We start from the raw sequence: 20699 nt of genomic DNA, 5'->3' as shown, positions 1-20699 counted from the left end.
AAAGCAAAACTAATTATATTCTTAGATCTACAGAATCTATTCTTAGATTCTATATTATTATATTCTACAGCAAAAACATGAACGAACATACCCATTGTGGCTGGTGGGAGATTCTTGGTATTCTTTTGTTTTTACTCAACATAACTTTTTTGAAGATGTCTCAGATAAAAGGCACAATAGGGGCACAGTTACCAAAAACTAAGTTTCATTTCACTATTCCTACAAATGAGTTGACACATAAACTACAAACATATTTCAAAAAACAGAGTGAATATTTTTCATTAAATGCTTTTAGTTAGCTAAACTACTGCGAACAGCACTGAAAGCACAATAAAAGGGCTTTACTTCCTGCCTCCATTACTGGAAAGTAAATTCTCATCACAAAGTTTTATTTCATTAAATTTTAATAAACAAGATATTTTTATACTCCATCACAAAATAATGTTAACATTTCCTGCCAAGTATCTCAAATTAACTACAAGGCTTTTACATGTCTTTGAGAGTAACAGCTAGGAGAGCTTCCAATAAAAAGCAATGATAAAATGAATCATATCAGACTTACATTAGATAGTAAACTGCCTGCATCAAAATGTAAACATTTAGTGAAATGTCAACCAAGTATGTGATTCAGTGTTTTACATTCTTCTTAAGAATGTATAAAATGAATATTTTATATCCTTTGTTTTTTGCCCAATAAGTGAATTCAAATATGACAGCATCACATCACATACTCATATGCTACCTCTACTTCCACCGGACAGCGTACAGAGTCAATTTCCTCTCCGGTGAACAATCTTAGTCTGAGAGGGGAGAGAATCCTGTCCGGTCAAAGTAACAATAAACTTATTTGATGAAGAAAATCTATATATTATACTTCCCAGGTTTATTGCTTATTATCTCATCAGTTTATTTAGCAAAAATAATACACAACTTTTTGTATTATATAGTAACCCCAAATGGTCTTTAGCCTATGAAACAATTTCTCTTTTAAGACAACAAACAAATCATGGTTCTGACTGGGTAAAGTATGCAAGTTGAACATTTTCTGAATCACTATGTGCTGGGCATCATAGTTAGGACAATGGTGGGAGGTAGAATGTGTTAGAATGAAGCAAAAGGAAAAAACAAGACAATGCATACCCTGCTTTATAATTAGGAACACAGAAATACATAAAAGATAACATTCAATACTCATAAATACAATAATGACTATAAATTTAACTGAATGACAAATATTCAGAAATCTTAAGAATGGAGTCCAGTCATTGAGAGAAGCTTCTTGGAGGAAGGGAAGTATATATACCATGTGAAGAACCAAGTAAATAATTTAACTCATTAGTTTACTGTTCTAAAGAGTCCAGAGACTGATGTTTTACTTCACAGTCTTTCTTATTATGCTTCTAGCTACTATTCCTGAATATGTTTTACATTTTGTATTCTGTTCACTATCCTCATTAAAGCTTTAGAAAATAAAAGTTAATACATATAGTTCAAATTTTACTAATTTCTACAGCAAACATTTTCCCAGCTTTGACATCTTCAGAATTTCCTCACAATTTTTTCAGGGTCTGATGCCACATTTAAAATATTCCTGAAAACGGGAAACTGACACTAAGTTTCCTTTGGATATCAATGACTTAAAGCCTGAAATCAACAGAAGTAAAACTTGCCAAATTACCAAATCTTCAAAATATATAAATTATTATCTCTTCGCACTACGTTTCCAAGTTTGGAAATGTGGAGAACTTCAAGCTTTTAACAGATAGTTACCGTGTTTCCCCAAAAATAAGACTGGTCTTATATTAAGTTTTGCTCCAAAAGACGCATTAGGGCTTATGTTCAGGGGATATCATCCTGAAAAATCATGCAAGGGCTTATTTTCCAGTTAGGTCTTATTTTCGGGGAAACATGGTATACACATAGGAATGGAATAAAAAGATAGTCTGGAAAGCTGGAATTAAAGAATTAAAAATTTAACTTGAATGTCACACATTTATATGAGATGCAATATCTCAATACCTACTCGCAGAGATGGAGTTGGCAGAAAATGTACACAAGACAGCCATTTCTACCATCAACAATCTGAGGGGCAGATGACATAAAAGAGGGATGCACTAATTATCAGGTGATATAGTCTGTGAACAACACAGAAGCCTTGATTTCCAAAAGTGAAAAAGTAAGGGAAGCTAAGGGTACAGGGTAATGAAACTGACAGATTTGTTAAGAGGATGTGTTAAGAGAATAAACTGAAGTCTAGATAACAAACCTCACATCACATCTCCACACACACACACACACGTGTAATAGATTGCTTCATTCAAACATAACTGATCCTGCCTTTATTTTGAACTTTGATATTTTGTTCATTGTAGATATTTTGTCCATTATGCATTAAACACACACACACACACAAAGCCTGCATTAAAATACCATTTATCTTGACTACTGAGTTTTTCGGTGCTCTCCTAAATTTTATGACTGAGGTTAGTCCCTCATTGGTCTTACCCTAGTCCTAAGTCCTGACAGACAACTATCAGAAAGAAACAAACATGGGATAAAGGCCAAAATTAGATGAAAAACTTAACAGAGGTGGTAGGTGTGGCAGACAACATGACCTAACTTCAGTAAAATGAAAAAAAAACAAAAAGAAAGACTAAAACATTTAAAGAAGAGATAAAGTAACAGGTGATGAAAAGTAAGCTAACAGAGCTAAGAAAAAAGGGACAGATTTTAAACCACATCACAAGCAGCAATAAAGCAAACAAGGCTAAAAGGGGGATGGTGAACAGACTTGAGAAAAATACAAAGTGAGAGAAATATAATAATGAGTAGACAAAGGAGGTCAAGCAAATACTATAACTGGTGGTTTTGAAAGATGAGAATGCAGCAAATATAACAAAAAATATTCAATGATATTACCTTTTAATACAACATTCAAGTTACAGATCAGAAAGACATACTACACACAAGAAAATCAGACCCAGAAAGATTAATATGAATACTTATTTTGTGAAGTTAACTAATTTAAGAATGAAGAAAATGCTACAGAAGAATGTTTCTCAAGATTTTTGCATTACATGCCCCTCACCTCAACCCCCCCAAAAAATAATTTCCCCTTAGTGAGAGAAATTATATACTAAGGAATAAGACTTGCCCAGATTTTTCTTGGAGGATGATAAACTATTGTAATATCTAAGATTATTTCACTCTCTCAAGTACCAAGTATGACCCCCACTAAGAATGCATCCTCTAGAAGAAAGTCAATTACAGAAAGGAAAATACAAAAGAAAAATATGTAAGTGGGCCTCATACTTTATTTATGTCAACATTCATTGTCAGTGGTAAAAAAAAAAAAAAAGCGCCAAAAGGTGAAATGGCCCTTGTATTCACCATCATGGTCTGTCTTAGTCAGAGCTGCTGTAACAAGAACACCACAGACTGACTGCGTAGCCTGACAACAGAAACTGCTCACAGTTCTGGGCGCTGCTAGTCTAAGACCAGGCTGTCAGCACGGGAGGGTGCTTGGTAGGGCCCTCTTCCTAGTTTGCAGATGGCTGCCTTCTAGCTGTGTCCTCATGGAAAAGAGAGAGCTCTTTGGTCTCTACACCCCTTCTTAAGGGCACTGATTACATCACCGGGGCTCCACTCTCATGACCTCATCTAAACGCAAAAAACTCCCGGAGGCTCTACATCCAAATACCATCACAATGAGAATGAAGGCTTCAACATATGAATTTGGGAGGACACAAACATTCATTCCATAGCATCCATTATCTATCAAAATAACCTCATAGGAACACAAGAGGCATAAATCCATAAAGAAAAGAAGGAAAAAGTTCTTAACTTAAAAAGTGGGATGTGGTAACAGACTTAGCAGGCCTGAGAAAGTTGAAAATTGAACATCTACAAGGGAAAAGAAGACAAAAGAATCAAGCCAATTTGTAAGCAAAGCTAGAAAAGCAAAGGAATTGAAGGTACCAGGTAGCTCTAAAGGTGAAAGCATAGGTGGAACTGAAAACAGAATTGATCAAGAGTCAGACCCCTGGATACCACTTGGCCACCCGAAGCATTGGGACTACTGCGCAATAACATTAGAGGCCCCACTCCCACCCCTCAGAGAGAAGCTATCAGACAGGTTTAAGTAGGGACATTCCTACACAGCCGGGACTGGACGCAGGTGGAGGAGTCGGGGAAGGAGAAAAATAAGGAAAGGTGTTAAGGGTTTCTTTTCCCTACCTGACTCCCACAAGGCTAGCAACCATATTTGCTCTTTCTATCCCCCTCTGTCTGTATGAAGATTCTTCAATGGGAAAATTAAGTAATCCAAGAGAAAAGACATATAATAAGTACCATAGTTAAGGGTTTCACATCCAAGCACTTAATCAGTATGAAAAGTTCTAAACCATGAAGATAAAGAAACATTTACCTTTCAGAACAGGAAGATATGCTTCACCAAAATGAGGGAGTAACCAAGAGACATAAGAGGCAACTGAGATTCAGGAAAAGAAGCAGCAAAGGAACTTTCCGGAAAGACAATAAGGCAAATGCCAGCAGCAGAGTTGAGAAGACCCAAAAGTCTAGATTAGAATAGTATGCCAAATGCTTTAGAAGGGATTTCTCTAGAGGGGGGAAAAGTAGAAAGAAAAGACTATCTAAAAGGTTAAATTCAGAGGACAGGGTGTAAGAAGACTTAGCTAGAATTTCAAAGAAAGTCAATCAAATTTTAAATGAATTTTATTGAGATATAATTAATGTACAATAAACTTTATCTATCTTAGAGTACGATTCAATCAATTTTTTACTTGTATACAGTCCATTACATCACCGCCACAATCAAGATGGAAATGTTTTCATTTCCATGACCCCCTACAGATGCCAATGCTCATCTGCTGAATATCTTCCCTCTGCTACCAGCTTCCAGAAACTAAAGATCTACTTTCTTTCACTATATACTAGTTTGCATTTTTAAATAAATTTATGTAAATAGAATCACTATACACTCTTTTGTGCCTCACTGCTTTTACTCAGTATAATAATTTTGAAATTCATCCATTTTTTTTTTGTCTTAGCAGTAATTCATTAATACTGAGGAGAATTTAAGTATACATATAGAGTATAACATATTTTGCTTATTTATTCACCTATTGATTGGCAATTTTTTCCTTTCCCTATTCTGAATAAATGTGTTGTGAAAATTCATGTCTCTGTATGGACAAATATTATCGTATCTCTTGACCTAGGAGTGAGATGGCTGACTCATAGTGTAGGCAAACATTTAACTTTAAGGAACTGCCAAAGTAATGGTATCATTTTACATTCTCACCAGCAGTTTATCCTTCACCATGCAATCCAAAATTTCAACCTCTACCTCTCCTCCCACCTCTTCACACATATTTCCCACTCCACTTAGTTGCTGGAGGTCAGGGTGGGAAGAAACTAGATCAAAGTTAGTTGGGTAATCAACATGATGGGCTGTTGGGTATACCAAAAATGTAAAGCTTGGAATACTGAAATACATCTGCTGGTCAGGGCATTCCCAACCCTAAATAACACTGGAGACAGTAAAAAATACTTTGATTTTCTTTTTTCCACATTAGGGGCATAATACTCCTCCTTAGAGGCAAAACTGATGCACTGCATTGCCCCAATTATGAAGTATGAACATCATATCCAAAAATCAGGGGGGAAAATACTTCCCAGTCTGTAAACAAACAAATCCAGAGTCACCACATCTAGCTCTAAGTTCCCCAAATAAACAGAAGCCTTTCCTATAATTTATTGTCTCCCTAAAAGCTTTACCCTTGATGTCTGCAAAGGTTATATCTGAAGATATGTGATGACCTTAGCAGATATAGTATTTAAAAAACCCTACTGTTTTTTCCAATACGAATAGACTAGCTATAAACTCTACAGTCTTACTTCCCCCTTTTGCATATCTATACTATTTTTTAATAGGGGAGCCAGTTCTTCTAAAGTCTGTATTCCCTTGCAAACCTTTGCAAGTAAACTTCTGAATGCTTTGATCTCTGAGACTGCCTTTCATACTGCTTATTGGCTCTCCCCTTACTTAGCTTGCTCTTGGCTATTATCTCAAAGGTACAAATGGGGCTGAAAACAGGGCAAGTTGAAAGTCTATATGATACAGCAATAGTTCTTTTTTAGAAAAAATATAGTACAATTATTCTAAGTATTCTACTCTCTTCAGTTGTGTTTCCATGAAACTACATCTTATCCAATCTGAACTGTGGTACTACCAAAATCTCTAGTATATTCTTTAAAATCTTTAAGGTTATTTCTAAAAATTTCTGTTTTTCTGATTGCCTTGTTGTTTACCCCATGTCCTGACCATACTGATATATAGTGCAGATAAGTTCATAGAAGATCATTTTACTAAGATAAAGGTCTAATGCAATATCTACTACAACGCCCCTCCCCCCAAATCGAATAGGATACCTACTCCATGGAACATTATACAGCTAATTCTAATAAAGTTAGTGTATGAAAAAAAGTACAGGAAAGATGGACAGTAACTACTTTTAAACTGTATGACTAGAGCTAATTGTCTTCATTTGCTTACCTATACATTTTCTATAAATCACATGTAATACTTTTGTTAAATGACAAAAAGTCTGTTTTGAAAATATGCAAAATATGTAGACCTTGTAGTTAAATATGGTAGACTAAATATACTCATATCTACTTAACTCACCAAACCTCATTTAAATGATAAGGCATTAAACTAGGACAAAGAAATAAGTAAAAGAGGACAGCAAAAGAGATTTTGATCAAATTTTAGAAATGGAAAAAAGATTAGCAAATTGGTATTTCATAGGCTACTAGGGAAACCTAAGCGTGCAGCAGGGGGAGGACAGGCTAGGTAGCACGCTTATTTGTGCAAAAAGCCACAGAAAGAATAAAATAATGAGAAACCGTAATTTGAAGCTCCAGGTTCCTCTGAAGCTACACACAGAAGGATTGATTAAAAGTAAGAAACATTTAGTCTGCCTAGATATCATCCCTAAAAACAGCCAAATTATCTATCCTTCTAGCAGAAGACTAGAGGTTTTCCTATTTGGTTTTTTGAACTAAAGGAATCCCTAAACTAAGAGCTATAAAGGAAAGCTGAAGAGAAGGGTTCAATATTTAAGAGAGAAGATTGAGGTAAAGTCTACACTGAGTAGTACGACTCCCACCCCAACCCCAATCTGATACCATTCCCTACCCAAAGCAACCAAGGCACCTCAGGGAAATGGCTGATTCCAGGGCCAGGGCAGGTAAGGTATATGATGAACCAGGAAAATCTTGAATAAAAAGTAAGGAAGTACTTTGGGGACATGAGGGTTGGGGCGCATGGCAGCATGTCAAAAGGACCAGGGAACCAGCTTGAAGAGACTTCCATTAGACAAATCCAGGACAATTTTATCATCAAAAAACGTAAGTACAATAATGGATTATAATCCACTGAATAAATATGAATCCATTCTGTTAACAAATGGGACAAAAAGAGAGGGTTGGTTTTTTTTGTTGTTGTTGTTTTTTTAACAGTAGAATGCTGATTAATGAATGTGGAAGGAGTCTGTAGAGTTGAAAAATCACCATTTTGCCAACCATTACAGAAAAGATTGGGTGGAGCAGGCAATATAAATGGTTGCTAAATCAAAAGGCCCTTTTCGCCGACCTTCAGATTTTTATTCAGTTGCCTCCTCTATTATCTTCTCTTGAGAGGCTAAGATGCATCTCAACACATCTAAAAGTGATCTTCTGATTTGCCACCAAACCTCTCCTCTTGCAGGCTTCCAAATGTCTGTAAATGGTAACTACCAGTTGCTTAGACCTGAAATCATCTAACTCCTCATTTTTCTCACACACTGTAAGGACTACATCGGCAAACCTGCAAATCTTGTCAGCTCTACCTTCAAAATAAATCTGAATCTAATCACTTCTCATCATCTCCACCACTGCACTCTGGTCCAAACCACTATCATCTCTCATCTGGGTTATTTGCAATAGCCTTCTAAGGCTGCCTGATTCTGTTTCCCTACTTCGATCCCTGACTCCTAAAGTTTATTCTTAACACAACAGCCAAAAGTGATCTCGTTACACACAAGAGGTCTTAGGAACAAGCTCAAGCCTCCACTAACTTCCCATCTCACTCAGCATAAAAGCCAAAGTCCTTAAAATGACCCACAAGGCTCTACACAATCAGGCCCCACAACCTGTCTGCCTTCTTTTTCTACTACTCTTCACCTTGTCTACTCCACTCCAACCACACAGATCTCCTTAGTTTTCCTTCAATCAGTCGGGGCTTTACAACTGCTACTTCTTCTAACCCACTCACCTCTTCCCTGATTCCTTTTCCTCCTTGAGATTTCTACTCAAATACTCCATTTTACCTATTATATCCCCCCACAACACACACATTTTTACATCTCTGAAATAAGGATGTGACTTACAAATGATATTAACTAGAATTGGCAATGTGACATATAAAATAATAGTGAATCTTACATTGGTGGGATCAAACTCATTAACATATGGTACTACTTTGCCAAAGAAACCTCCCAGATCACCCTGTAATAGAAGATAAAACAACAAAAGCTATTTAATAAAAACACAAAAATGTGTTTGTTTAAGAAAACAAAACCTGAGAACAGATTCTTAGACAAGGTAGTCTGAATAACTTCATGGCCCTCAATTGGGTAATGTCGTCCTCAACCCTTTCTCTTTTTTTGTTTGTAAACCTAACTTGCAGAGCTTTAGGAAAATATATAATAAAACAAATCATAAGTATTCAGTATTAGTTTCAACTTTTTTCATTTAACATATTGACATGATGTACCCTCTGGGTAATTTATCTCTTATTTTCATCTCAATTTTGGGAATTTATGAATAAACAAAACCCTGCTTTCAATTTTTTACTTTTAAATAAAGCCTGCAGCATGATCCAGGCAGGCCCCAATTTCTTAATTTTCTTTTCTTTTTTCTTTTTATTAGTCCAATTTCTTAATTTTCAATGTACTTTAACATCTAACCTTGTGCTGTCCAATACAGCAGTCATTAACCATGTGTGGCTAGTTTGAACTGAGACGTACTATAAGTATAAAATACTCACCGGATTTTTTTGTTTTTAAGATTTTATTGGGGAAGGGGAACAGGACTTTATTGGGGAACAGTGTGTATTTCCAGGACTTTATTGGGGAAGTGTGTTTTTCCCAGGACCCATCAGCTCCAAGTCAAGTTGTTGTCCTTTCAATCTTAGTTGTGGAGGGCGCAGCTCAGCTACAAGACCAGTTGCCATTGTTCAACCTTAGTTGCAGGGGGCGCAGCCCACCACCCCTTGCGGGAGTCGAACTGATAACATTGTGGTTGAGAGCTCGCCCTCCAACTAACTGAGCCATCCAGCCGCCCAGAAGCTCTGTGGCAGCTCAGCAGCAGCTCCTCTTCTAGTTGCAGAGGGCGCAGCCCACTGGCCCATGTGGGAATCGAACTGGCAACCCTGTTGTCCAGAGCTCACGCTCTGACCAACTGAGCCACGCGTCCGTCTGTCACTGGATTTTGAAGACTTGGTACAAAACAAAAAATGTAACTATCTCAGTAATAATTTTTATGACTATATCTTAGGATGACATAAAACATTTTGCTGGATATTTTATGTTAAAATTAATTCACTTGTTTCTCCTTTTTTAATGTGGCGACTAGAAAATTTTTTATTACACATGTGGCTTGCATTTATGACTCATTATGTTTCTATTGAACAATCATAATCTAAATCATCCATTCATTTATTTATCTATCCATGTAAGCAACCAACCAGTGACATATTTATGAACACCTGTGATTTACCAAGCACTATTCAAGTTACTGAGGATACAGTGGTGGGGAGGAACTGGCATGGTCCTTAAATTTGCAGAGATCACATTAACCAAATCATCACATAAGAAATGTAAAACTTCAACTGTAACAAGCCATAGTTAAGAAAGGTACACCATGTTCAAAAAGTCTATAATAAAAGGAAGTAACCTAGTCAGGGGAGGCTTCCAACGAAGTAACACCTCAACCAAGAGACGAAGCGTGAAATGAACAAAGGAGGAAAGAAAGGAAAAACATTCCAGACAGCAAAAAAAAAAAAAGCACACGTAAAGATATATGGTAGGAAAGAACAAGTCTAGATAAGACACTGAAAGAAGTATTCCATGACTGGAGGTGACACCATGAGAGGGAGTCTGCTGAGAGATGAGGTTTAAGAAGAAGGCAGACCATACAAAACCTTATAACCCAGGAGAGCCTGAGGCATGGAAGAGATAGTATAATGCATTCTTTCTTTTCTTCACTGGACCTGAAATACTTCATTTCATTTTAGAAATTTAGATAATAATTCTTTCATCTCAAATTACTTGAAGACATCAATAATAAATTCAAATTAAACAAAATTCTAATGCTAGAAAAGTGTTCTGTGTGGCCCTGTGTAATGCAAAGGGATTCGTGTATGCCTGTGCAAACCTCATGAAACTTTTGGACTCCTCAGGACAATGTTTTCAAAAGTACAAAACAAAACACTTAAGGTTATAATGGAAACCAATTATACAAAATTCATAATAAAAAATTTTAAATTAAGATATAGTAATACATGTGTTAATTTATAGTATTAACAAATTAATATCTAGTAGCAGGTAGAGATATTTTGAGCTATCTGCAATATGTGTAATGCCATATAATTATTTGTAATTTCTGTTGGTGAAAAAGTCACAGATACTGACAATATTACTATTATTTGTCTATATTAACTAAAGAAATGCTAAATTTTCAGTTACATGTTTTACAAATCCATGTGTACTTGTTATGGAACTTTTTCTGGCAGTGGCCTACAATTAAGAAGAGGATCATCTACCTGTTCCAAGTATCATAAAAAGCAAACTTCTGCATTCGATTACATTTCCTATTATGAGATAACTGCACTATTTCAGACTAAAAGAAGCTTTAATAAGGAAATTAATATAAACCAACATCATTTGAGAGGTTGAACTCTGCCCAAAATATATTTTGGCCCCAAATAACTTTATTTAGCTTCAATAATCTTCTTGAATCATTCTGAATAACACCTGACAATTTCTGAAAATCAAATCCACACCAAAAATATAAAGATTTGCTATGATTCAACTGACAGATTTTAAAGAAAGCGTTGTGCCAGGCACTGGAAATCATAATCCAGTAAAGAAATCTTCATTCAAAATAATGTGATGGCAGAGTCCCCAATATATATTTGTGTAATGATAACACTACTGAAGTGTTACAGAACTTTGCCAGTACTTATTTGATTATAATTACTTTATGATCGAAGCATATTTTAATGACGTTAACTTAGCATATAAAACTGATTCTTTCCAAGTCTTCTAAATAGTAAAAACTATTTAGTAACTTGAAAATATTCATGTCTTCTCCAAAAAAGATTTACTTTTACATTGAACTTGCAAATATAACAGGGATCTGTTTTAATAAGCAGTCTACATAATTCTAGATGCAAACCGAAGTTAGGGAACAATTGTACTAATGGAAATCCTTCCACCTTGAAACAAGAGTGGGCAATTACTATTTCTCTTGTAATATGAATCAAAGGCACAAAACAAGATAAAAGCACATATATGAAAAGGTTAAATATATAATATAAGGTAGTATTTAGGCTATAAGATTAGTGTGATGACTAAAGAAGAGGACATGCAAAATACCCAGCATAATGCTTTCCATGTAATAGTTGCTCGGTCCAATTTTTTTGTTTTTTATTCTTATAGTTAAGACAAAAAGATGAAATGATTCACTGAAACGTTGTGGCCTAGGTTAGGCCCAGAGGAAAGACAGACTTTTGATAGTGGAGGAGGGGAAAGACATTCTATAATAGATAATGGACAATTTAAACAGTTAGATAAGCAGCCAAGTTGGTATAGGTTCATTCGTTTTCATAACTATTCCATTTCTGAGACAATCACTATACTTAACAGTTTCCCAAAGTCTGAACCTTTTATATCCATTGTCCATTTAGATTGCTAGCACCAATAGCACAATAGCAACTTCTTTGCCTTTATGTATGACTCCATTCATTTAAATATCAGATCAACTATCAAAGTACAGGGAGTAAGCAGTTAAGAAAATGAAATGTAATAAACCACCTGTCATATCTATTGTTTACTTGAGCACAGCTCTTTTTCTTGCTTTAGAAGAATGGTTCTCAAACTTGAGTACGCATCGAAATCATTGAGGGTTTGTTGAGAAAGAAGACTGGACCTCATTACTCAGAGTTTCTGATTCATTAGGTTTCGGGTGGGGCCTGATAATTTTCATTTCTAACAAGTTCACAGCTGAAGCTACTGGCCTGGAGATCATAGTTTGAGAACAAAGTCCTCTGCCATGTCTTCCTCTTTCTTATTTTAATACTTCCTTGTTTTCATGTGGCACGTTTTCAAGAAAGGTTTGTTGAATGTTTGTGTATTTCACTTTTTATTATGGGAATTTTCAAATATATGCAAAAATAAAAAATAAGATAACGAACGCCACATACCACTATTTAGCTTCAACAGTTAGTCATTAACTCATGGTCACTCTTGTTTTAACTATACTCCTCCCTGCACCCTCCACTTCTGCCAATACATCTCCTCTCAAGTGGATTATTTTGAAGCAAATTCAAAACATAATTTCATCTGTAGATATCTGAGTTGTATCATTAAAATAAGATCTTTTAAAAAACCAGAAGGAGTAACTTTTTTGAGACCTTTGTATTTTAAAATGCTTTCACCTGACTTTGTATTTGCTTAGTTGTTTGGCTGGATACAGAATTCAGTGTTGAAAATAATTCTTCTTCAGAAAAATGAAGGCATGGCCCCATTGCATTTTACCCTCCAGTATTGCTCTTGAGAAGTCCACAGTCATTTTGAATCTTTATGCTTTATTGTGATCCGTTTTTTTTCCCCCTCTGGAAGCAGCCAGGATCTTCTTCCTTCTCAGTTGTCTGACTCGCCACAAAGATGTGTCTTTAATATGAGTCTTTTTTCAACTATCATGCTGGGCCTTCGTTGGCTTTCCAATGTGAAAACTCATGTCCACTATTTCTATAAATTTTTCTTGTATTCTTTCACTGATGATTCCTTCTTTCTCTGTTCTCTCTTCCTGGTGCTGCTGTTGTTCAAACATTACAACTCTTGGGATGGGATGGGGTGAAGTGAGAGCTCAGTATCCAGTTTGCATACCTCCCTTAATTCCCCTTTCTTCAGTATGATTCCCGGCTTTCAATTGTTTCTAGTGCCTATTCCCCTACTCTTTAGCCCAGAGACCATTACTTTATCTTCTCTATAAACCTCTGATCTTTTGTCAGGTGAGGGATTGGGCAATCAACCAACTGCCCAGAAAGAGTGAAGGAAAAAAATCTGGGGATCTGACTGCTTCTTAAACTGATATTCAATGTATCCTCACTTTGAATAACTTCCACCCCAAAATTCTTATTTCAAGAGGTATCTGGTACTGTTACAGTACTATGTGATTGAGATGTAAATCTTGTTCTAAGCTTTCCCAACTGATTGCTTAGGATTTGAGTTTCTCAGATGTAGTAACTCACTTAGCCCCTGTCCGTATGTTTTCCAGCTTCTAAAATGCTATCTTCTATTGGATAGCATTTCTCACCTTTTGGGTTAAAAAAATTTTAACCCCTTTACTACTTTTTTTTTGTGGGGAAGGAGATAAAGTAGAATCACCTTTACCCGAATTAATTTCCTAATGTTGAAAAAGCCAAATGAAATCACTTGAAGTCTTTCACAACAGGAGACAACTCACTTTATGCTTTACATGTAAGTTTCCAGGAATCATTACCCAACCCTGTCTCCAGCCCTCAATACATTATCACTTTAGAGATCTCCTTAATTTTTGGATGAGCTTCAACTGGTCATGGTTTCTTAGTCTCTTAGTTCCTTATAGTAAATTTGTAAGTGGTCTTTTAAAAATGATGTATCCTCACTAGTAGAACAGTACATTTTTAAAAGAAATACTTGTTGGATAACATATAGTCTCTAACCTGGGGACCAATAGAAATGTCTCATTCTCTATCAGCCATGGTTTTCTTCCTTTAGTGAAGAGGTCAAACCTACATAGCACTCACTCCAATGCAGAAACTCAACATCAGTGCAAACTTCCCTGGTGAATTCACCACATGATGAGTTGTTAGGAGGTAATTTAAAGTCTAAGGCTTTGTTACTCTAATTAAACAACAGTATGCCACTGTAAACGCAAACTAAAGTTTTAAAAAATTGTGAGAAACGTTGCCTCTACAAATAACCTAGGAAAAAAACTAGTAATAGTGTTGGTATCTTTGTAAATTACACTAGGAAATTAACAGCATTTAAGGGCTCCTAAGAGCCCTTAAACTAGCCCAGTAAACTATGCATTCAGATACAATTTTCTGATTATGATTTTTATAGACAAAAATCAATCAATCTGCTGGGCTGAGAGAAAATATTTGCCAAACACATGTCTGATGATAAAATACATAAGTTTGATAAAAATTATGGTATCTGGAATATAGAAAGAACGTTAATAACGCAATATTAAGAAGACAAACAGAAACAAAAGATTTGGACATATCACCAAAGAGATACAAATAACAAGCAGATTAAAAGATGTTTAACATCATAAGTTAATAGGAAAATGCAAATTGAAACAATGAGTTATCACTGTATACATGCTAGAATGGTTAAGATAAAGAAAAAAAAGCAAGTGCTGACAAAAATGTTGAGCAACTGGAATTCTCAAACATTGTTGGTAGGGAATATAAAATGGTACTGCCACTTTGGAAAACAGTTTGGCAATTTCTTACAAAGTTAAACTTACATTTACCATATGACCCAGGAATCCCATTCCTAGGTATCTACTCAAAAGAAAAAAAGTCTATTTACTCAAACCCTACATGCGAATGTTTATAGCAGTCTTACTTATGGTAGCCCAAAATTAGAAACAAATACATATCCATTAAGTGGTGAATGGATAAACTATGGTACAGTGGAATAGTACTCAGTAATAAAAAGGAACAAGTTGGAGATACAAGCAACATGAATTACTCAAAAGCATTATGCTAACTGAAAATCCAGACACAAAGTGCTACATACTGTATGATTCCATTTATATAACATTCTGGAAAAGGCAAAACTACAATAACAGTAGTTGCCAGAGGTTGGGCTGGGGGAGGGGTAACTACAAAAGGGTAAGAGAACTTTCTGGGGTGATGGAAATTGTCTATATCCTGATTGTTGTAGTGATTACATGAATGTATATACATTTGTGAAAACTATTAACTGTACACTTAAAAAAGGTGAATTTTACTGATATAAATTATACCTCAATAAATCTGATTTTTAAAAAGGTACAACATGCCATTAAAAAAAACAAAACACCAACAGACAGAGGAACAAGGTAAAAACAATCTGTCAGGAACATGCAGTAAGCACATAAAAAGTAAATTGCTTATACATACATACACACACACACACACACACACACACACTCTCTGAAATAAACCACCTGGTAGATGGAACACGCTTATAGGAAATGCATGAGAATCTGTTCAAATATGACATGCCACATACCCTGGCTCTAAAAAGTCACCTGTGTCTTTGCGTCCTATAATAAAAGGCTTTGCCAGCTTCTCCTCCTCTTTCTTTTCTTAAAATTGTAGGCTTTATTTCTAATACATACATTTCACAAAATAAAGAAATTTGAGTGCCTACTGTGTACCAAGAACTCTGCAAGTGCTTTTACGTTATTTCATTCAATACACATAATCATCCCATGCCTAAGTATCACCCCACCTTTAACCAGTTAAGGAAGGTGAAGCTCAGAAAAATTTAGTAATCTTCACAAAGGTACCTCTGGTCATAAGAAGCAGAGCTAAGATCTAAACTTACTGTGTTTCCCCGAAAATAAGACTTAACTGGAAAATAAACCCTAATATGATTTTTCAGGATGACATCCCCTGAACATAAGCCCCAATGCATCTTTTGGAGCAAAAAATTAATATAAGACCCAGTTCTATTTTCAGGGAACCACAGTAGGTATGACTTCAGAACCCCTGAATAATATTTTAAGCACTTTGGATATTAAGCTAAAATGCTAAATAAAAACACTAAATAAAAACTGGTGTAGGTGAAGCTTAAAAGACATTCAGAAAAACTATGAAAACAAGCCTCTTACTATTTCAAGCAGGCAAATCTAAAAAATTATGTATATTCCTTGTTTTAAGGAAATTTGAACGCTAAAATACAGACCATATTTATTACAGATTTAACACAAGACGTTAATAATATATCACAAATTTTAAAGAGTTGCTTTATAAATATTTAACAGTTCTGTTCCTACAAGTCTTAACATAAAATAAAATGCATCTATACACATTTTTCCTATGCTCAGTGACATGTGATTAACACCAGATGGGAATTAGGAGACTTGGGTTCTAGTCTTAACTCTGATGCTTTGTGTTACAGGTTTAATTGTGTGCTCCCTAATTTACATGCTCAAGCCCTAAGTCTGTGTACCTTAGACTGTGATTTTATTTGGAAATAGGGTAACTGGAGATGTAATTAATTAGGATGAGGCGGTCACACTGGAGTAGAACAGGCCCCTAATCCAATATGACTGGTGTCCTTATAAAAAGGGGAAAGTTGGAACACAGATACATACACAGGGAGAAGGCTACATGAACACGAACGCAGAGACTGGAGTAATACATCTATCTATAAGCCAAAGAACACCAAAGATTGGGAGCAAATCACCAAAAGCAACAGAAGGAACCAACCCTGACAAAACCTTAATCTGGACTGCTATGCTCCAGAATTGTGGACAATAAATTTCCTGGCTTTAAACCACCCAGTTCTTTAAACCACCCAGTTTGAGGTACTTTGTTAAATTGTAACACTAGCAAACTAACACATTTTGTAATGATATAATTTGGAGTAAGTTATTTCAACATTCTAGGTCCTACACTTTAACAGGTATCCTTTTGATATTTTCCTTCTTCCAAAACTTCTTAGCAAATATTTTAAATACTTCCTACTATATTCAAATTACTCAAGTTACATTATTAGAGTTACATTCAAGTTACCTAAGGATGGAAGACAGTATTTTCAAATGAACTGCTAAACAGATACTAGTTTCTCAAGGCATTAATCTTACTAGTGTAAGATTCTAATTTCTTTAGAAATTCACTGGCAAATGCTCCTCAAATGAGAATTATCAACTTGTATCTTATCTAGTGCTTTTACATGTGGCATATGCCTTCCTCTCTTCCTTCCTTACTAATATAGTTCAATACAGCAAAACTGCATACTTGATAAAAGGCCAACTCTTGGATTTCTTATTAATCTGGAGTTGTTTATATAAAAATTATTCATGGCAATACTCATCTTTGGTGATATCCGATTTGATGAACATCATTCTATATCATAACATTTTATTTTACAATTCCACACTCAAAAACTTTTTAGATCTGACTACTCTTAATTTGGCACTTTAAAAAATTTTTATTTATTTTTATGGTTCTCTTCAATTTTGAACACTTCCTTCCCTTGCTTTTACATCTCTTTTGGCTTCTTTAAATTTGCCAGGGTCTTCCAACTACTTCTCTTCCAACCCTTAGTTACCTAAAGCTATTTGGCTTTGATTTTTTAAAAAAATAAAACAATACAGATTTTTACTGCCTTTGTTTTCCTTCTGAAAATATTAAAACATGAAATTGGTGAATAAATTTCTCTATAACCAACCTATGTTAAGAATTATAGGAATTCCACGCATTTGGTAAATAAAGAAGTTATACAAAATATTTGGTATACAAAGTCAGATACCTAAGGTGAGATTTGGGAATACAGAATTTATGCATACCATTTCTAAAGGCATTATTATTTATTTCCATTAAACAAAAAAATCTCTATCTACCTAATTTCTAAAACATTTCTAATCTCAGTAACTGCAAATAAACTACTTCTTTAATCTACACAAAGGGATCTTTAGCAGTTTAAGGAATTGGTTGACGAACTATTAGCAATACAATTTTAAACATGGTACAAAAAGAAGGAATAGACAAACCAATTGAAGAGAAGAGGAGTCAAGAAACAACCTCAATAAACATAAAATATAATAAAGGTGACATTTCAAACCAAGAGAGAAAAGGTGAGTTATTCAATTAATAGTATTAGAATACACGGTTAGTCATTTGGAAAAAAAAATAAAAAGCTAAATCCCCAGATCACTCCTTACACTAAAGTTAACTCCCACAGGAATCAAAATTCAAATGTAAATCATAGTTGAAAATATAGCTACATTTATTTAGAGTAATAGTCTTTGACAGGAAACACCTATATAAACACAACTAAATACAGACAGCATAAAGAAAAAGATCAACAAGGGTATATAAAAATTTTAAATTTCTGTAAGGCTTAGAAAGACTATAACACAAGAAGAAATAGAGAAATGACAACGTGGGGAAATATTTGCAATAAATATGACAATAGGCTGATTATCATGATATAGAGAGGTTTTACAAATCAATAAGGAAAGAAATGTGCAAAGAGATGAACAAGCAATTGGAAGAGGAAAAAAATGTAAATGGGTTATGAACATATGAAGTTACTCAACCTCATGAATAAAAAATGCAATTTAAAATAAGATACCATTTTTATCTAGCAGTTAGACAAATACTTTAACATTTGCCAAAATCCAGTGTCTTCAAATATTTGAGGGTATGGAGAAATAGAAACACTCATACACTACTGTTAGGAGTGAAAAGTGGTATTCTTTTGAAAGAGCATTGACAATAACTATACAGAAAATTTTGTTCCAACAATGTTTGCAGTGAAACAAGACATTATCTAAATGTCTCCCCGTACCTCCCCCCCAAAAAAGAAGAGCTTAAATACTTCATTAGAACTGATGGTCTGGCTAGGTCTTATTTTCAAAGAAACATGGTATATGGCAAGTTTTGAAGCAGGGACTGGGTCTTAAGCAAATAACTATTAAACTATAATAATTGAGACATTCAACTCTCTTTCTACAAACATTTATTCTCCATACAGATGGTTCATTTTTCACAAAGTGAAGGAGTACTGTTTTTCTTCTCACTCACTCACTTCCAACTCTTCATATTAAGAATTTCCAGGTAACAAATAAATTCTTGCAGAATACTTTGTTCTTTGAAAGTATTTCACCCAATTTATTACTGCATAGCCAAAGAACATTATTTGAATAAATTAAGAATGATTCAATTATTAAACTAAAATAAGAGTGACCTAACAATGAATTTAGGTTGTATCAGAAAAGATGGGCTCAGACACTAATATATGTTAATGAATGGTTATAGTAAAATCACAACTCTTCAAGTCCTGATTTCTGCATATATGAAAACTATCAATTTCATAAGTGTCATGTGAGCAAATTCAACATTGATATTTATTCTTTGTCTTCGGAGATGAAGTGACATATATAATGGCCCATATTTAAGAAAAGCAAAAGATGCCCACTTAACAAAGAAGATCAGTATCACATTTTAAAAATTTAACTCAAGTACATACCATTTTTCCCTGAAAATAAGATCTATCTGGACAATCAGCATTAATGCGTCTTTTGGAGCAAAAATTAATATAAGATCTGGTCTTCTATCATATATAAGACCCAGTATTATATGACATTATATTAATTATATTTATTATATATATTATATATTAGACCCGGTCTTATAGCAAAATAAGACCGGGTCTTATATTAATTTTTTCTCCAAAAGATGCATTAGAGCTGATTGTCTGGCTAGGTCTTATTTTCGGGAAAACACAGTATTCTATTTGTAAACTTCATTCTGATAAGCTCACTAAATTCAGTTATATTTAGTAATTTGCTTGGAATATATAACAATGATCTGTAAGCAAGGAACAGATTGAAAGCTGAAGGAATTCAGGAATATAAATGCTAGTGTTTCTCATTACCACCTGTTCCACTATATCTAAGACGACCACTCAGATTCTGCTGCCTCACTTATCTTTTTACCTTCTCTACTGCTACTTAGTCTAGTGAACACTTCCATGAGGTCTCTTCCTAATCTCTCCTTTCAGAGTATTCAAGTTGTTTCACTTTCCTACCTATTTCTTTGACCATGTACCACAGTGAAAATTCTGCATACAAATACAGGTATAACAACAACAAACTCTACAAAGAACACATTTTTTCCTGAGAAGACACAATGTGAATGATTATTAAAATTTTTTCTTTTGCTCAAATAAGCCATGCACTATTACAATCAACCATAATTCAAGACAGAATAACTATATTTAACTCTACACATAAACTAGCATAGTACCCTAAGTAAACAAAAAAGATAACATTTCATTCCTTCCTATTTTCACACCAGCCACTAACATATTATTTTCAAAGAGTCAACCATTGAAATTAACAAACATATGTCAATATGCAAAAGGAGGGGAAGAACGTAGGAAAGACACTTCAAGAAAGTACATTGCTACCCAATATTCTACCCTCTAGTATAAGTAACATTCCATCTTAAGCAAAAATACCCCAAATACTAAACTATATACAATTTCAAAATACACTATAATCTACCACGTACCAATCAAAATAAATATTGAGCCTTTATGTTCAACATATTTTTTTAAAATTGTCCCTAAGAATGG

At 34.6% G+C, this 20699-nt stretch overlaps 1 protein-coding gene across 3 annotated transcripts in view; it reads right to left on the bottom strand.

Annotated features, from left to right (window-relative positions):
• CERT1 (ceramide transporter 1) overlaps positions 1 to 20699 on the bottom strand; it is a 95813-nt gene that overhangs the window by 67053 nt on the left and 8061 nt on the right. The window lies entirely within an intron of this gene.

The sequence above is a fragment of the Rhinolophus sinicus genome, linkage group LG03 (assembly GCF_036562045.2).
Source record: "Rhinolophus sinicus isolate RSC01 linkage group LG03, ASM3656204v1, whole genome shotgun sequence".
Taxonomy (NCBI): domain Eukaryota; kingdom Metazoa; phylum Chordata; class Mammalia; order Chiroptera; family Rhinolophidae; genus Rhinolophus; species Rhinolophus sinicus.
The sequence above is the reverse complement of the archived record's forward strand: the minus strand, read 5'-3'. Positions and strand labels throughout refer to the sequence as shown.